The sequence below is a fragment of the Mirounga leonina genome, unplaced genomic scaffold, assembly GCF_011800145.1.
Source record: "Mirounga leonina isolate KUSES-001 unplaced genomic scaffold, KU_Mleo_1.0 Mir_197, whole genome shotgun sequence".
Taxonomy (NCBI): domain Eukaryota; kingdom Metazoa; phylum Chordata; class Mammalia; order Carnivora; family Phocidae; genus Mirounga; species Mirounga leonina.
The window spans coordinates 14,535,881-14,547,165 of record NW_023270494.1 but is presented as its reverse complement, the minus strand read 5'-3'; the positions used below and the strand labels follow the sequence as shown (position 1 = coordinate 14,547,165).

Genomic DNA, 11,285 nt, shown 5'->3' with positions numbered 1-11,285 from the left:
ATCCATCCATCCATCCATCCATCCATCCATCCATCCATCCATCCATCAATTCATCCATCCTGTTTATAAGCCAGAAGCTGAGCTAGCCCTGAATAGGACACAAAGATGCACCAGTTGGTCATCCTGCTTTCTGAGAGCTGGTGGTTGGGGGAAGGTGGACATGGGCACACGTAACTATGATATGAGGAGAAAGCGATGCTTGCCCTAAAGAGGGGAGGTCATTGTGCTATGGGAGTTCAGATGGATGAATGGCTACTTCCAGGTCAGAGAAGGAAAGACGTGGCTTTTCAGTTGGGCCTCAAAGGATGCTTAAGTTATAAACACAGAGAAATGGAGGGGAAGAACACTCCAGGGAGAGGGGGCAGCCAGAGCAAAGACAGAGGCAGGACATAGGGAGCTGCAGTTATGACAGTCTTTCTGGGGCACAGAATCTATTCAGGGATTTAGGGAAGGTGGGCTGGGGGCTGTCTGTAGCCTTGATTGGCAGGCCTGGGAGTCTGGACTTCACCCTGCAGCCTTGGAGAGCCCCTTGCAGGGGCAGTGGGTTGAGATAGGACCACAGTTAGCTGGCATGTATGTGCCTTCTGCCCACCCTTTCAATGTGTTTAGAATAGACAGGACAAGCTATATTGTTTGCAGTGGACACCAGTGGAGGAGTGAAAGGTTGTCGGGGATGTGTGCATGGTGGCTTCCTGGCAGGGACAAGCACAACAATGCCCCATATCATGGGTTAGGTGTCATGTTGGTACATCTCCACGTGGCTCTTCCAGCTACAGCCTGGAGTAATGGGGACCAACGTGACAGCGTGAGATCAGACTCTGGCCTCCACCCTCAGTCTGTTCTTCAGATGTGGCAACTGAGGCAAACTCTTCCCACTGAAATGAAGAATGTTGGAGTTGCAGGGACTCAAGAGATCAAGGAGTCCAACGCCCTCATTTCACAGATGGGGAACCTGAGGCCCAGAGAGGAGCAGCAACTCCCCCCAGATCATACATTTATTCATTCAACAAACATTTCTTGAGCATCTGCTCTGCGCTGGGCTCTGTTCTAGGAGCCACAATATAGCCCTGGCAAACCCCCTGTCCTCACTGAGCTTGCATTCCAGAGGGAGGAGGGAGATCATAAATAGGGAAGCAAATAAGATAATTTTAGAGAGTGATAAATGAGAGGCCATGCCAAGAATAAAACCCAGCTCCCTGAGCACCAGGGCCAGAGCCCATTTAGTAAGTGAGAAGCCCCAACGGAACCTGCATTGAAACGGAACTTTGGGGCGGAAGTGGTGAGTAAAGTCAGGCCATCTTGGGGGCCTGGAAGTGGTAAGCAGACAGAGATGAGGGTGGGGGAAGGAGGGTCAGGAGTCGGGGAGCCAGGCTGGGGCCAGCTGTCCATAGGCAGGGAGCCGAGAGTAAGGACGCTGGAGGGTGAGGCGGCTCCTCTCTGGAGCAGGTCCAGCCCAGCATTGTCTTTCTCTGTGGGGCTGCCAGATTGGAACACCCAATTCCAGACATAGTCTGACCACAGAGAGAGGCCTTTTCTCCCTGGCCTAGACACCCTTTGTATTCATTCATCCCAACATAGTATTCACTCTTTCAGCAGCCTACTCATAAGATGAAATTTGCAATCACTCCTGGATCTTTTCCTCATGAACTATAGTCAAATTAGATCTTCCTTATCCTATAAATTGTGCAATTGATTTTTCCCTTTTAAATCCAGGTGGACCCCAAACAAAATATTAGCAAATCAAATCTAGCAGTGTATAAAAAGCAGTATAACTACAACCAAGTGGGATTTATCCCAAGTATGCAAGGCAGGTTCAACATTAGAAAATCAGTTAACATAATCCATCACATCAAAAGGTTAAAGAAGAAAAATCATATGATCATATCAAGAGATGCAGAAAAAGAATTTGACAAAATCCAATACCCATTCATGATAAAACAACAACAGTAACAACAACTCAGTAAACTAGGATTGGTAGAGAGCTTCCTCAGCCTGATAAAGAACATTTATAAAAAACCTACAGCTAACATAGTACTTAATGATGAGAAACTAGAAGTTTTCCACTAAGATCAGGAACAAGGCAAGGATGTTGCCTCTTACCACTCCTTTCCAAAATCGTATTGGAAGTCCTAGCTAATGCAATAAGATAAGAAAAGGAAATAAAAGGTATACTGATTGGAAAGGAAGAAATAAAACTGTCTTTGTTCACAGATGACATGATTATCTATGTACAAAATCCGAAAGAATTGACAAAAAACAAACAAACAAAACCAAACCAAACTTGAAACTAATAATGGTTTCAGGATACAAGGCTAATATAAATCCAGGTGTTGGACTTTACATTCTACAAGTTCCTCTTATTCATTGCACCTCTTCACTTCTAGTCTTTTGTGAAAGCCTGTTGGATCTTGATTTTTCCTCTCAGTTCAACACCCTCACAGCTAGGTGTCTGTAATCATGACTGTCCCAAATTATTGGCCAAACATGGCTCAGGATAGATGTCACTACCACCATCCCCCACCACCACATGCTTCTAGAACCTTCTCTCCTAGGAAACCATGCTTTCAAAGACAGTCCTTTAAACATCCAGAAACCCACCTAACTGCACTTGCATGGGGCTGGAATCCTCCGAGAAATGTCAGCCATGCCATACCAGCCCGAGATATAAAAGCCACTTTGAGAAACTCTCCTGGAAGATTGAGAATGGATGTGACCTGTCCCTCGCAGCCTTCCTTGCTCACTCTAGGGCCCATCCCTCTGGACGCAGAGGTAGCTTTCTGGCCTTGCTCAGGCCCCAATCATCGGGCCTCTTGCCAACCAAGCATGCCATTCATCTGCAGCAGAGCTGCAGTCCAGGGTCAGGCTGTTTTGGTTCTCTGTGGATTGGAAGCAAGATTACTTCAGAGCTCCATGTGGCCAGTGGAGACCCCTCCTTAAGCTTCACCTGCAGTGGGGGCTCAGACTCAGAACTTTCTGGGAGACTGGAAGAGACCAAAGCTTTTCTATCCTGGCCAAAGACAGCACCGGGCATCCAGGTGGCCTACTTCCCAAATTCCTGCATTCCCATTGTGGCCCTGCTCCAAGAATGCAAAATGGATCCCCATGCCCCCTAGTTATAAATCTCAAGTCACAGCTTTTTCTCAGCTGGGGCAGTCTAGGGGTGGGGATGGGAAAGGGGTAGCTGTGTTGTTTCTCTGCCAGCACTTAGGGCTGAGGTATTGGCAGGCCAGGGCCCTGGAGGAAGTCACCCCGGGTGCCCTCCCCTCCTGATCTAACACTCTGCAGAGGAAATCTGCTCCAAGAGGTCTTGGAGGGAGGCCTAGAGCTGGGAGTGGAAACCTCCGGACATTCAGGAGCCCCAAGAGTTCCGGAAACAATCAGGGGCACATGAGGAGTGCTCCAGGGTGAGGGGTGGGCTAATGATGATCACGCTTTCCATATGGGGCTCACTGGACCAAAACATGCCTCCCCTTTTTTAGGCACCTGAATCAACCAGCCTAATAATGTGTCCGCCACAAGGGTTAAGTATGATAGTGGTGACCACATTTATTTTGTACTTACTGTATGCCAAGTTTGTTTTCTTGTTCAGGATATGTCAGCAGCCCCTCCCCCCACAATCAGATCCATTCTCTGCCAACCCCCAACGGCTCTCAAAAAACATCAGTTAGTTTTTGCCAACCTGCCTCCTCCTCTCAAACCTGACTCTTTGCCTTCACCCAGAGTGTTTCTCGTTGGCTTGGGGCCCGATGAAATAAAAAACCCACAAATGGGAAATAAATCCTCAAATGGGCTGTGTTTGGGTTCTGTGAACTGTGCCCCCTTCCTTCCAACCCCTCTCAGCTCATCTGTCGACGGCCCTGGAAGCCTTTTCTCCCTAGAAGCAAAGGCCCACGAGTGGCTTTCCCCTCCCAAGACTGAGCCTCAAATCAAAGGAATTCATCTTAAGATGTGGAATTCCGACCTCAGTCAGCATGGGGAAGAGTCTGTTAGGAGAGAAGGAGGTTGGTTCCTCCGGCCCCCAAATTTCACCCCTTCACCCAGCATGCTGACATGCATAGGCCCTTGAGGCGGAGGCTGAAGAATTATTTCTTGAAGAAAGCAGTCATGGATACGTTCATTTGGTGCTCACTGAGTGCCTGGCACCGCTCCAGGCTCGGCCTCCCAGCTGACAAGCAGCAGAGGCAGGATTCGAATGCAGCTCTCTGAGGCAAATCCATGTGCCTACTCCTACAAACGCTGCCTCCCCCGCCAGCCCTCTGGGGCACTGGGCTGGCCTGACCCTCACCTCTCTGTCCTCTTCAAAAGGCAGACCAGGGTCCTTGGGCCAAACCCCTAAAACACACCAGCTGGGGTGGGAGTCTGGCAGGCCCTGGCAGGACTAGACTTGGGCCTCCTGGGGCCGTATGTGTTGAGAATCGTGGGAGTGGGGGTTACAGGTCAACAACTTGGTAAAGAGACTTTCTTTTATACCAGTCGACCCTCATGTACCCCCTAAGGCCCTCTGCAGCCCACTGGTACACACACACACACATACACACACACACACACACACTGCTTCTATGAGTCATTTCCCAGCTGCTCCAGAGGGTGGAGAGGCTGATTAGTTCCACGCAGGCCTGAGGCTTCCTGCCCTCTGCTAGCTCGGCTCTCTCTAAGGAGCCCCCAAGCATGACCACCAGGGTTCTATGGATGCCACCCCTCAAACTTGTGCATGCACACCCTCTCCTGTACACATCTGGGCCTGCCTTTGGGCAGATCCACCCCCTGCACACAGGGCTGCTTCCCCTGCCCTGCCTGTTCCTACCTCCAGTCTGCCCTGGAAGATACCGCTGCCTCTGTGCTCTTCTTATGGTCTCCCAGACCATGGCAGACAGGCTCTTTCCTGCCATGGGTCCACCAAGAAGGCGACAGGAAGTCTGTTCAAAACCCATCAGAGCCCACCTGGCTCCCCGTTTCCTCCATCAACCCCCAACCATCCAGGTAAGGTGGGCTTTGAGCCCTCCCCACGTGGGCCCCCCATGCCTGCCAGGTCCTGGGAGCTGGGGATCACCGTCACCAGCCCCAGGAAGAGTGGCCCTCTTACTGCCTGTGGAGCCCCAGCCCCATCACCGGGAACCCACAAGGGAGGCTGGCGGACTCTTTCTGCCCCTTCAGCCAGCTGGGCCCTGCCACTACCTCCGAGAATTTCGCTCTACCCCAGAAACTGCTCCAGGGATGTTTTCCTACCAACAACCCCGGTAAAAGGTCTTTCTCCCCAACTAAGGCCAATCAAGAACTTACAAGCCTCAAAAGACACTGGGGTCACGAGCAGATCTTACTGAAATGAAAGCCGGAGGGACTCTGCTTGGCTTTTGGCGTCACTGTCCTCACAGCAAACATGTGTCAACCGCGGACCCTCGTGGCAGGGGTCTGCCATCCACTTTATACCAGGATCTCCCTCACCTGAGGGAGACCAGACAGGAAAAAAACAGAGCCCTCCTCCCAGATATGCAGGGTGCCCGGATAAGTTCGTCCTGCTTCCTGCCAGGCAGACCCTCCCTCCTTCCATCGCTCCCTCCCCCCTCCCCCCACAAGATGAGCTCTTGATTTCAGAGTCACAGCCTGGTAAGAGGCACGATAATTAACTACTAGTTAACACTTACGTAGAACTGACTACTTGCCAAGCATTGTTCTGGGCACCTCACATTCATGAGCTCTTTTAATCCTCCCCGTGATCCTAGTATTATCACTCCATTTGACAGAGAAGGAGACTGAGGCACAGAGAAGGTAAGTCACTTGCTGGAGGTGATTTATATAGTAGACTGGGGCTGGAAACCCGGCCCTTGGGGCTCTCGAAAGAGCGCCTGGCACTTAAGGACTAAGCTATACCACCACTCAAGTCTACATGGACCATGTCCTTCTAGCACCTATCGGGCGGGGGGTGGGGGGTGGAGGGGGGACGGGGCAGGCGGAGTGGGGTCTGGTGACCATTGTGGTTCTGTACTTTGCATTTATGCTAGGGCTCCTGGCAGAGGGCAGCAAGGCCTGAGGGGAAGGGGCAGCCTGCCCTTCGAGGGGCACAGCTCTCTGCCACCCCCTCCCTGTCTGCTCCTTGAGCCCCTCCTGCTCCTCCCGCTGCCCCATCCCCCCAGCGATGGCTGTTGACTGAAAACCTCCGGGAATAAAAATAGCTGTTGCTGACAAGGCAGAAGGGGGGCCAGAGCACATGAAAGGCCTGGGGCAGGGGTGGTGGAGATAGAGGGAACCTGGGGTTCGCCCAGCCCCATAAGCACCTCCCAAAGGAGCCCCTGGGAACCATGGCCTGTCTCTGCTGCTGCGGAGCTGGGGACCCCTGCAGGAGGCCCGGCACCTGCCCCAGCCCTTGGGCTGCCCACGGGAACCCCCTGCCCCACCCCCAAGTCTCAGGGGCGAACTCCGCCCCCCCACCCAGCCCGGCACCAGCATCAGCGCCCCTCACTAACCGTGTGCCTCAGGCAAGTGACAGGACCCTCGGAGCCTGAACCCTCCCTTAAGACGAGTCAAGGAACGGAAGGCTTGCACAACCTGGGTGTTGACATCCCCTCCCTTCTCCCCACCTGCTCTCTGGGACCTCAGGCCTCAGATTTTTCATTTCCGGTCAATGCATCTCTCTCCCGTCACCTGGAGAGAGCCTTTCCGCTCCCCTCGGTAAGGTCCAATCCCTTGTCTCCTCTCTGGCTGTGCCTGGCCCTGGGAGACTTCTCTGAACTCCATCCCAGCTGGACTCCCCCCTACCCGGTCCCTGCCACTCTCTACACTTTTCTCTGTCCTGTGGGCCAGAATTGCCTCCGAAGGCAGGGACCTTGTCAGGACCACCCCCATTGTCCGGCCAGGAGATGTGTGCTTTCAGCATTGAACTCAGGGCTTCCCCGTGGCCTGGGCCCGGCGGTGGGACCCAGAAGCCCTGGCGAGGGAAGCCATAGGCAGGCCTTGATGCTCAGGCCAGCCTAGAGCTGGGAAGATGATTCTGAGTCCTGAGCCCCCACGTCAGGCAAGTTCCCAACCAGAAATGACAAGCAGAGCCAGGCTAGAACAGGGGCACCTAGGAAGGGCCCTTAATTATCTTCCCAAACCCCACTAAAAATCTCAGCCGATCCCCTGAGAGATGCCTGGGATGGACACGGGAGTGGGCCCTTGGGTTATGTCTGGGACCCTGCATCGCCCGCACAGATGATGTGGCTCTAAAGACGTGTGTGTTAACCACAACGGTCCACAACACTGCCACACAGCGGGAGGCCGCCAGCCACGGCCAGGGGACTGGGGACGGCCCAGAAGAATCGGGAGGGTCCTGGGAGAACCAGTCCTCTTCCTGTGCCCCCCCCGACTGCCACCCCTGGGGTCTCCTTAGCTCAGCTCAGGGCCCTGAGGGGCAGTCACAGCCTTGGTCACAGACGAATGACAACAGTGCTCACCATTGGCTCTTCCCTACCTCTCCGTCAGCCCCTTCCCCTCTCCAGACTAGCCAGACTGGCCCCAAACTGGCCTGGAGCTACTCTCCTCAAGCCGGCTCCTCCATCGAGGCTAAACTCAAGGGCCTTCAAGGCTGCTTCAGGCTCTGCCCATCCCAGGCTCTGGGGTGATTTCTTTCCAGGCCGGTCCCCCGCTGCAGGTGGTATGGGTGGGAGGGGACATGTTTAGTGTCCACCTGGAGGGCCCCCTCCCCACCCTGGGGCAGTGTGAGCCCTCTCAGCCGGGCCCTGTGCCCCGGGCAGGGGGAGGGGCCGCGAGACAGGGTACTTCTCCGCTCGGAGTGGGAAGGCGCCCAGGCCCTCTGTGCCACACCAGTGCCTTCCTGGAAAGCCTCAGAAGCCCCCATCCCACCCTCAGGGCCCTCTAGGTGGGGACCCCCCAATCTTTGGAACAAATGCCTCCCTCTGATAAGTGGCATCACACTCCTCCCAAACCCCGTCTCCTACCTCCGCTCAGACCTTTCGGCTTCTTGCCCTAGCCGCTGCCCGACCCCCACCCCCACCCGCCCCCAGCCCCGGCCCCGGGGACCCGGCTCTGCCAGCAGGGACGGGGTGGGGGGCTGCGCTCTGCCCTGGCACGGCGCTCCCGGCCCCACACCGTGGCCTGAGTCCCCTCCTGAAGCCCCCAGCGGCCCCTCAGGGCCCTGGGCCCATCTTCTGCCCCTCGGGCCAGGCTTCCTGCCTTCCCCACTTATCCAGGAAAGGAGCCCGGCCTTGCCACAAGCTGCCCGGGGAGAGGCCGGGGCGGTGGGCAGAGCCTGGGCCGTGCAGCCTGAGATGTGTCCTCTGCTGGCATCTGGAAGATTCCTGTTTCAGCAGAGCAAAGGAGCCGCCGCCACCCCCCACCCGGCCTCCCGCCGCTCTCCTCCCCCCACAGCCCTGCCTTCCGAGAGCCGAGCCACGGAGCCACGGAACAGGCTGAACGGGCCCTGGGAACGGGCTTCTGGCTCCTCTGCTCTCCTGTCCTGAAGACACTCAGCCCCGTCCCGTCCCCGGGGTCACCCTGCGCTCGCCTGGAGCCGAGCCTTCGCCACCGGGCCATGGGTGACCAGGGCGAGGGCCCTTGCTGGGGGCAAAGACGGCCAGCCCGGGGCACCGAGGGCAGCTGATGGGGGGGCCCGCACGAGGCAAGTTTGGGGACGGGGAGGGTCAAGGCACAAGGAGCTCGGCGCGGCCCGGGCAGAGCGGGGCCCGGCGTGGGCAGGAGGACAGCGGTGCCCGGAGCGAAGCGCTGGCTTCCTTGAAGCCAGGCTGGGCGTGGGGCCAGGGTGCCCGGCTCCTCGCTCGGGGTGGCCGGCCCTCGGGGCGCCGGCCGGGGCGGGGGTGCGGTACTCACTGCTGGACAGGAGCGGAGTGCTTGCGGCCGAGCCTGGAGCGCCGTGCCCACCTCGGGCTGGGGCTGGGACTCTGGGGGACTTGGCCGGGGGGCCGGCCGGCGGGGACAGCTGCTGCCGCTGATGTCACAGGGTCATGAGTGAAACCTGAGGACTGGGCCAATCTTCAGGTGGGAGCCTGGGCCGCGCTTCCCTCACCGGGTGTGCTCGGGCTTGGCCCGGACCGCGGGGCTGGGGGCGCCAACGGCACACTCGCCTGCTCACGCGCACGCGCAGCGGGGCACACGGAGGCGCCCTTCACGTGGGCGCTCTCCCGCCCTCGAGGAGCTTCCGCACGCTCGTTCCACACGCCGTGTCCTGTCCCACTCAGCCCCGGGAGCCCCGGCTCGCACACTCACGCTCGCTCCCGTGCACACTCGCGGACGCGTCTCCCCACAAATGCCGCGCTCACACATGCTCAGCCACACGCATAAGTCACCCTGCAGACATCCACGCACACCCTCCCGCGGTGTGTTACCCCCGTGCCCACGCACACTCATTGCTCACGCAAACACGCTCCCGCACTCCCAGCAGGCTCGTGCGTACACTTGTATTATCATATACACATAGTCGTAGCTACTGTCCTGCCCAGGTGAGCGCGAACGCCACGCATCCCGGACGCTAGAGTTCGATCACACGCACGTCTGTGTGTGCACACACCCATTCCCACGGGCACGCTCAGGCATTCACGCGCGTCCACGCACGTTCCTTATATCTGTACCGTTGTCTGAGTCTGCGTCCGCGTTCCTGTTCCCACATGCACAGGGCCACCTGCGGGTACCTACGGTCACGGGATTTTCATGAAGTGTATGCCTGCCTGCACACACCCAACTGTCGGGGGACAACACAGAAGTCTCAAGAGTCATTTCTCCACCACCACTTCCCCCCACCCCCCGCCACCATCCCACTGGCTAGACATCTGTCCCTCAGAGCTTGGGGAGGGGAGGGTGGGCTGCGGGGGGGAAGGATGAGGTGGGTTTAGCCCCCGCTCCCCCTCCATTCAGGGGCTGTGATGACCCCTAGTGGAGCTGTTGGGAAATGACCCATCTCCCAGCTCGCCCAGCTCGCCCACCACGCTTGCCACAGGCAGACAAGAGAACCCTGGGCTGAGTCCAGAGTCACTGCGCCCCAGAGCTCCCTGCGGTGTCCCATGCCCGTCCCTGACGCCGTCTTTTCTGGTAGCCAGAGCTCCAGCTGAGCTGAGCCCAGGACAGGGCGGCCTTTGTGAGGGGCCCGGGGAGGTCTGGGGAGCGGTCACCCTCAGGCTGAGGCTGGATGGCATCTCTCCTCCCAGCGACCCTCGGTGGACCCAGTCTCAGTCTTGTCGAGTGCCTCCTCCTCGGGGGCCAGGCCTGGCTGTGGTCTGAGAAGTTTCTGCTCTGCCTGCAACTGCCCACAGCTCACCCCGGGGGAGTCACTTCACACCCTCGGAGGTGGGTCTCCCAAACCTACAGGTGTGAAGCTGGTGTTCTCCGTGCACCGTTCTTATGCTGCTTGGCTCACACACCTTTCTGACACACACTTTCCGTATAGTTTTACTGCTGATGTGATCCAGGTATCTGCACACCTCTGTCTCTTCTGTGTAAGGAGCTGCTGCTTCTAGCTCTCGGAGGGAAAGCACACATTTTGTGTCTGCCTTCCCAAGCTGTCTCCCTGGAACTGTTCCCCGGGGCCCCTGTCACCACCGAGGGCCCTGCTGTGGCTCCAGTTTGCTTTGCTGCTGGTTACTGTCCCCTTGGTAGCTCACTCCTCTCTGTCTGGGAGCACCGGAGGAGGGAGGTGGGCAGGCAGCCGTCATTCCCATTTATGGTCTCTACCCGGGCACTGCCTAGAGCTCTAGGGGGTAAGAATTTCTTTCATGAGGGGTTGAAGTAATTGAAGGGAATGGTAACATATGAAGGGGGCGGAGGGCTGTTGCTTTCGGTTGTCTGGGTTGTACACTGTACAATTCTGGGCACCATCACCTTTGTAATCATTATAGATTCGTGTCTTTGAGATGATAATTGTGTAGCAGATGGTAGCAAACTGTCTAGAGGACAGGGCTAATTTTTCTAATTTGCACAAGGTGTCATTGGGATTAGGAATAAGGCTGATTGGAAAACCAAAGCTGTATGGGAAATATGACCTTTTCCCACAGCCCAAGGGGAAGGAATGCCTCCCTCTCTTGATGCCAATATTCCTCCTTCCTTTGGGGAAACTGCTCCTTCCCTACCCCAAATATGTCATTCTGGCCTGGCTGCTGATTCCCGCCCCCCCCCCCCCACCTCGGCCATGGAAATGGCCATGTCACCCAGGTCTGGCCAATGCTCTTGGCCACAGTGGTTGGTCCCAAAGCTGGATATGTGGCGCAAGTGGGGTCAATCATAGTCCTTCCTGGGGGTTTATTTATATCCATACAAAAGAAAGATAATCTCTCCCTCCTCAG

At 56.6% G+C, this 11,285-nt stretch overlaps 1 protein-coding gene across 1 annotated transcript in view; it reads right to left on the bottom strand.

Moving 5' to 3' along the window:
• The window catches only part of SCN4A (sodium voltage-gated channel alpha subunit 4), a 42,563-nt gene extending 33,520 nt beyond the window's left edge, over nucleotides 1-9,043 (bottom strand). The window contains exon 1 of the mRNA XM_035026290.1: nucleotides 8,824-9,043. The gene's annotated coding sequence lies outside the window, so the exon portion shown is untranslated. The remainder of the gene's footprint in view (nucleotides 1-8,823) is intronic.
• Nucleotides 9,044-11,285: the final 2,242 nt, after the last annotated feature.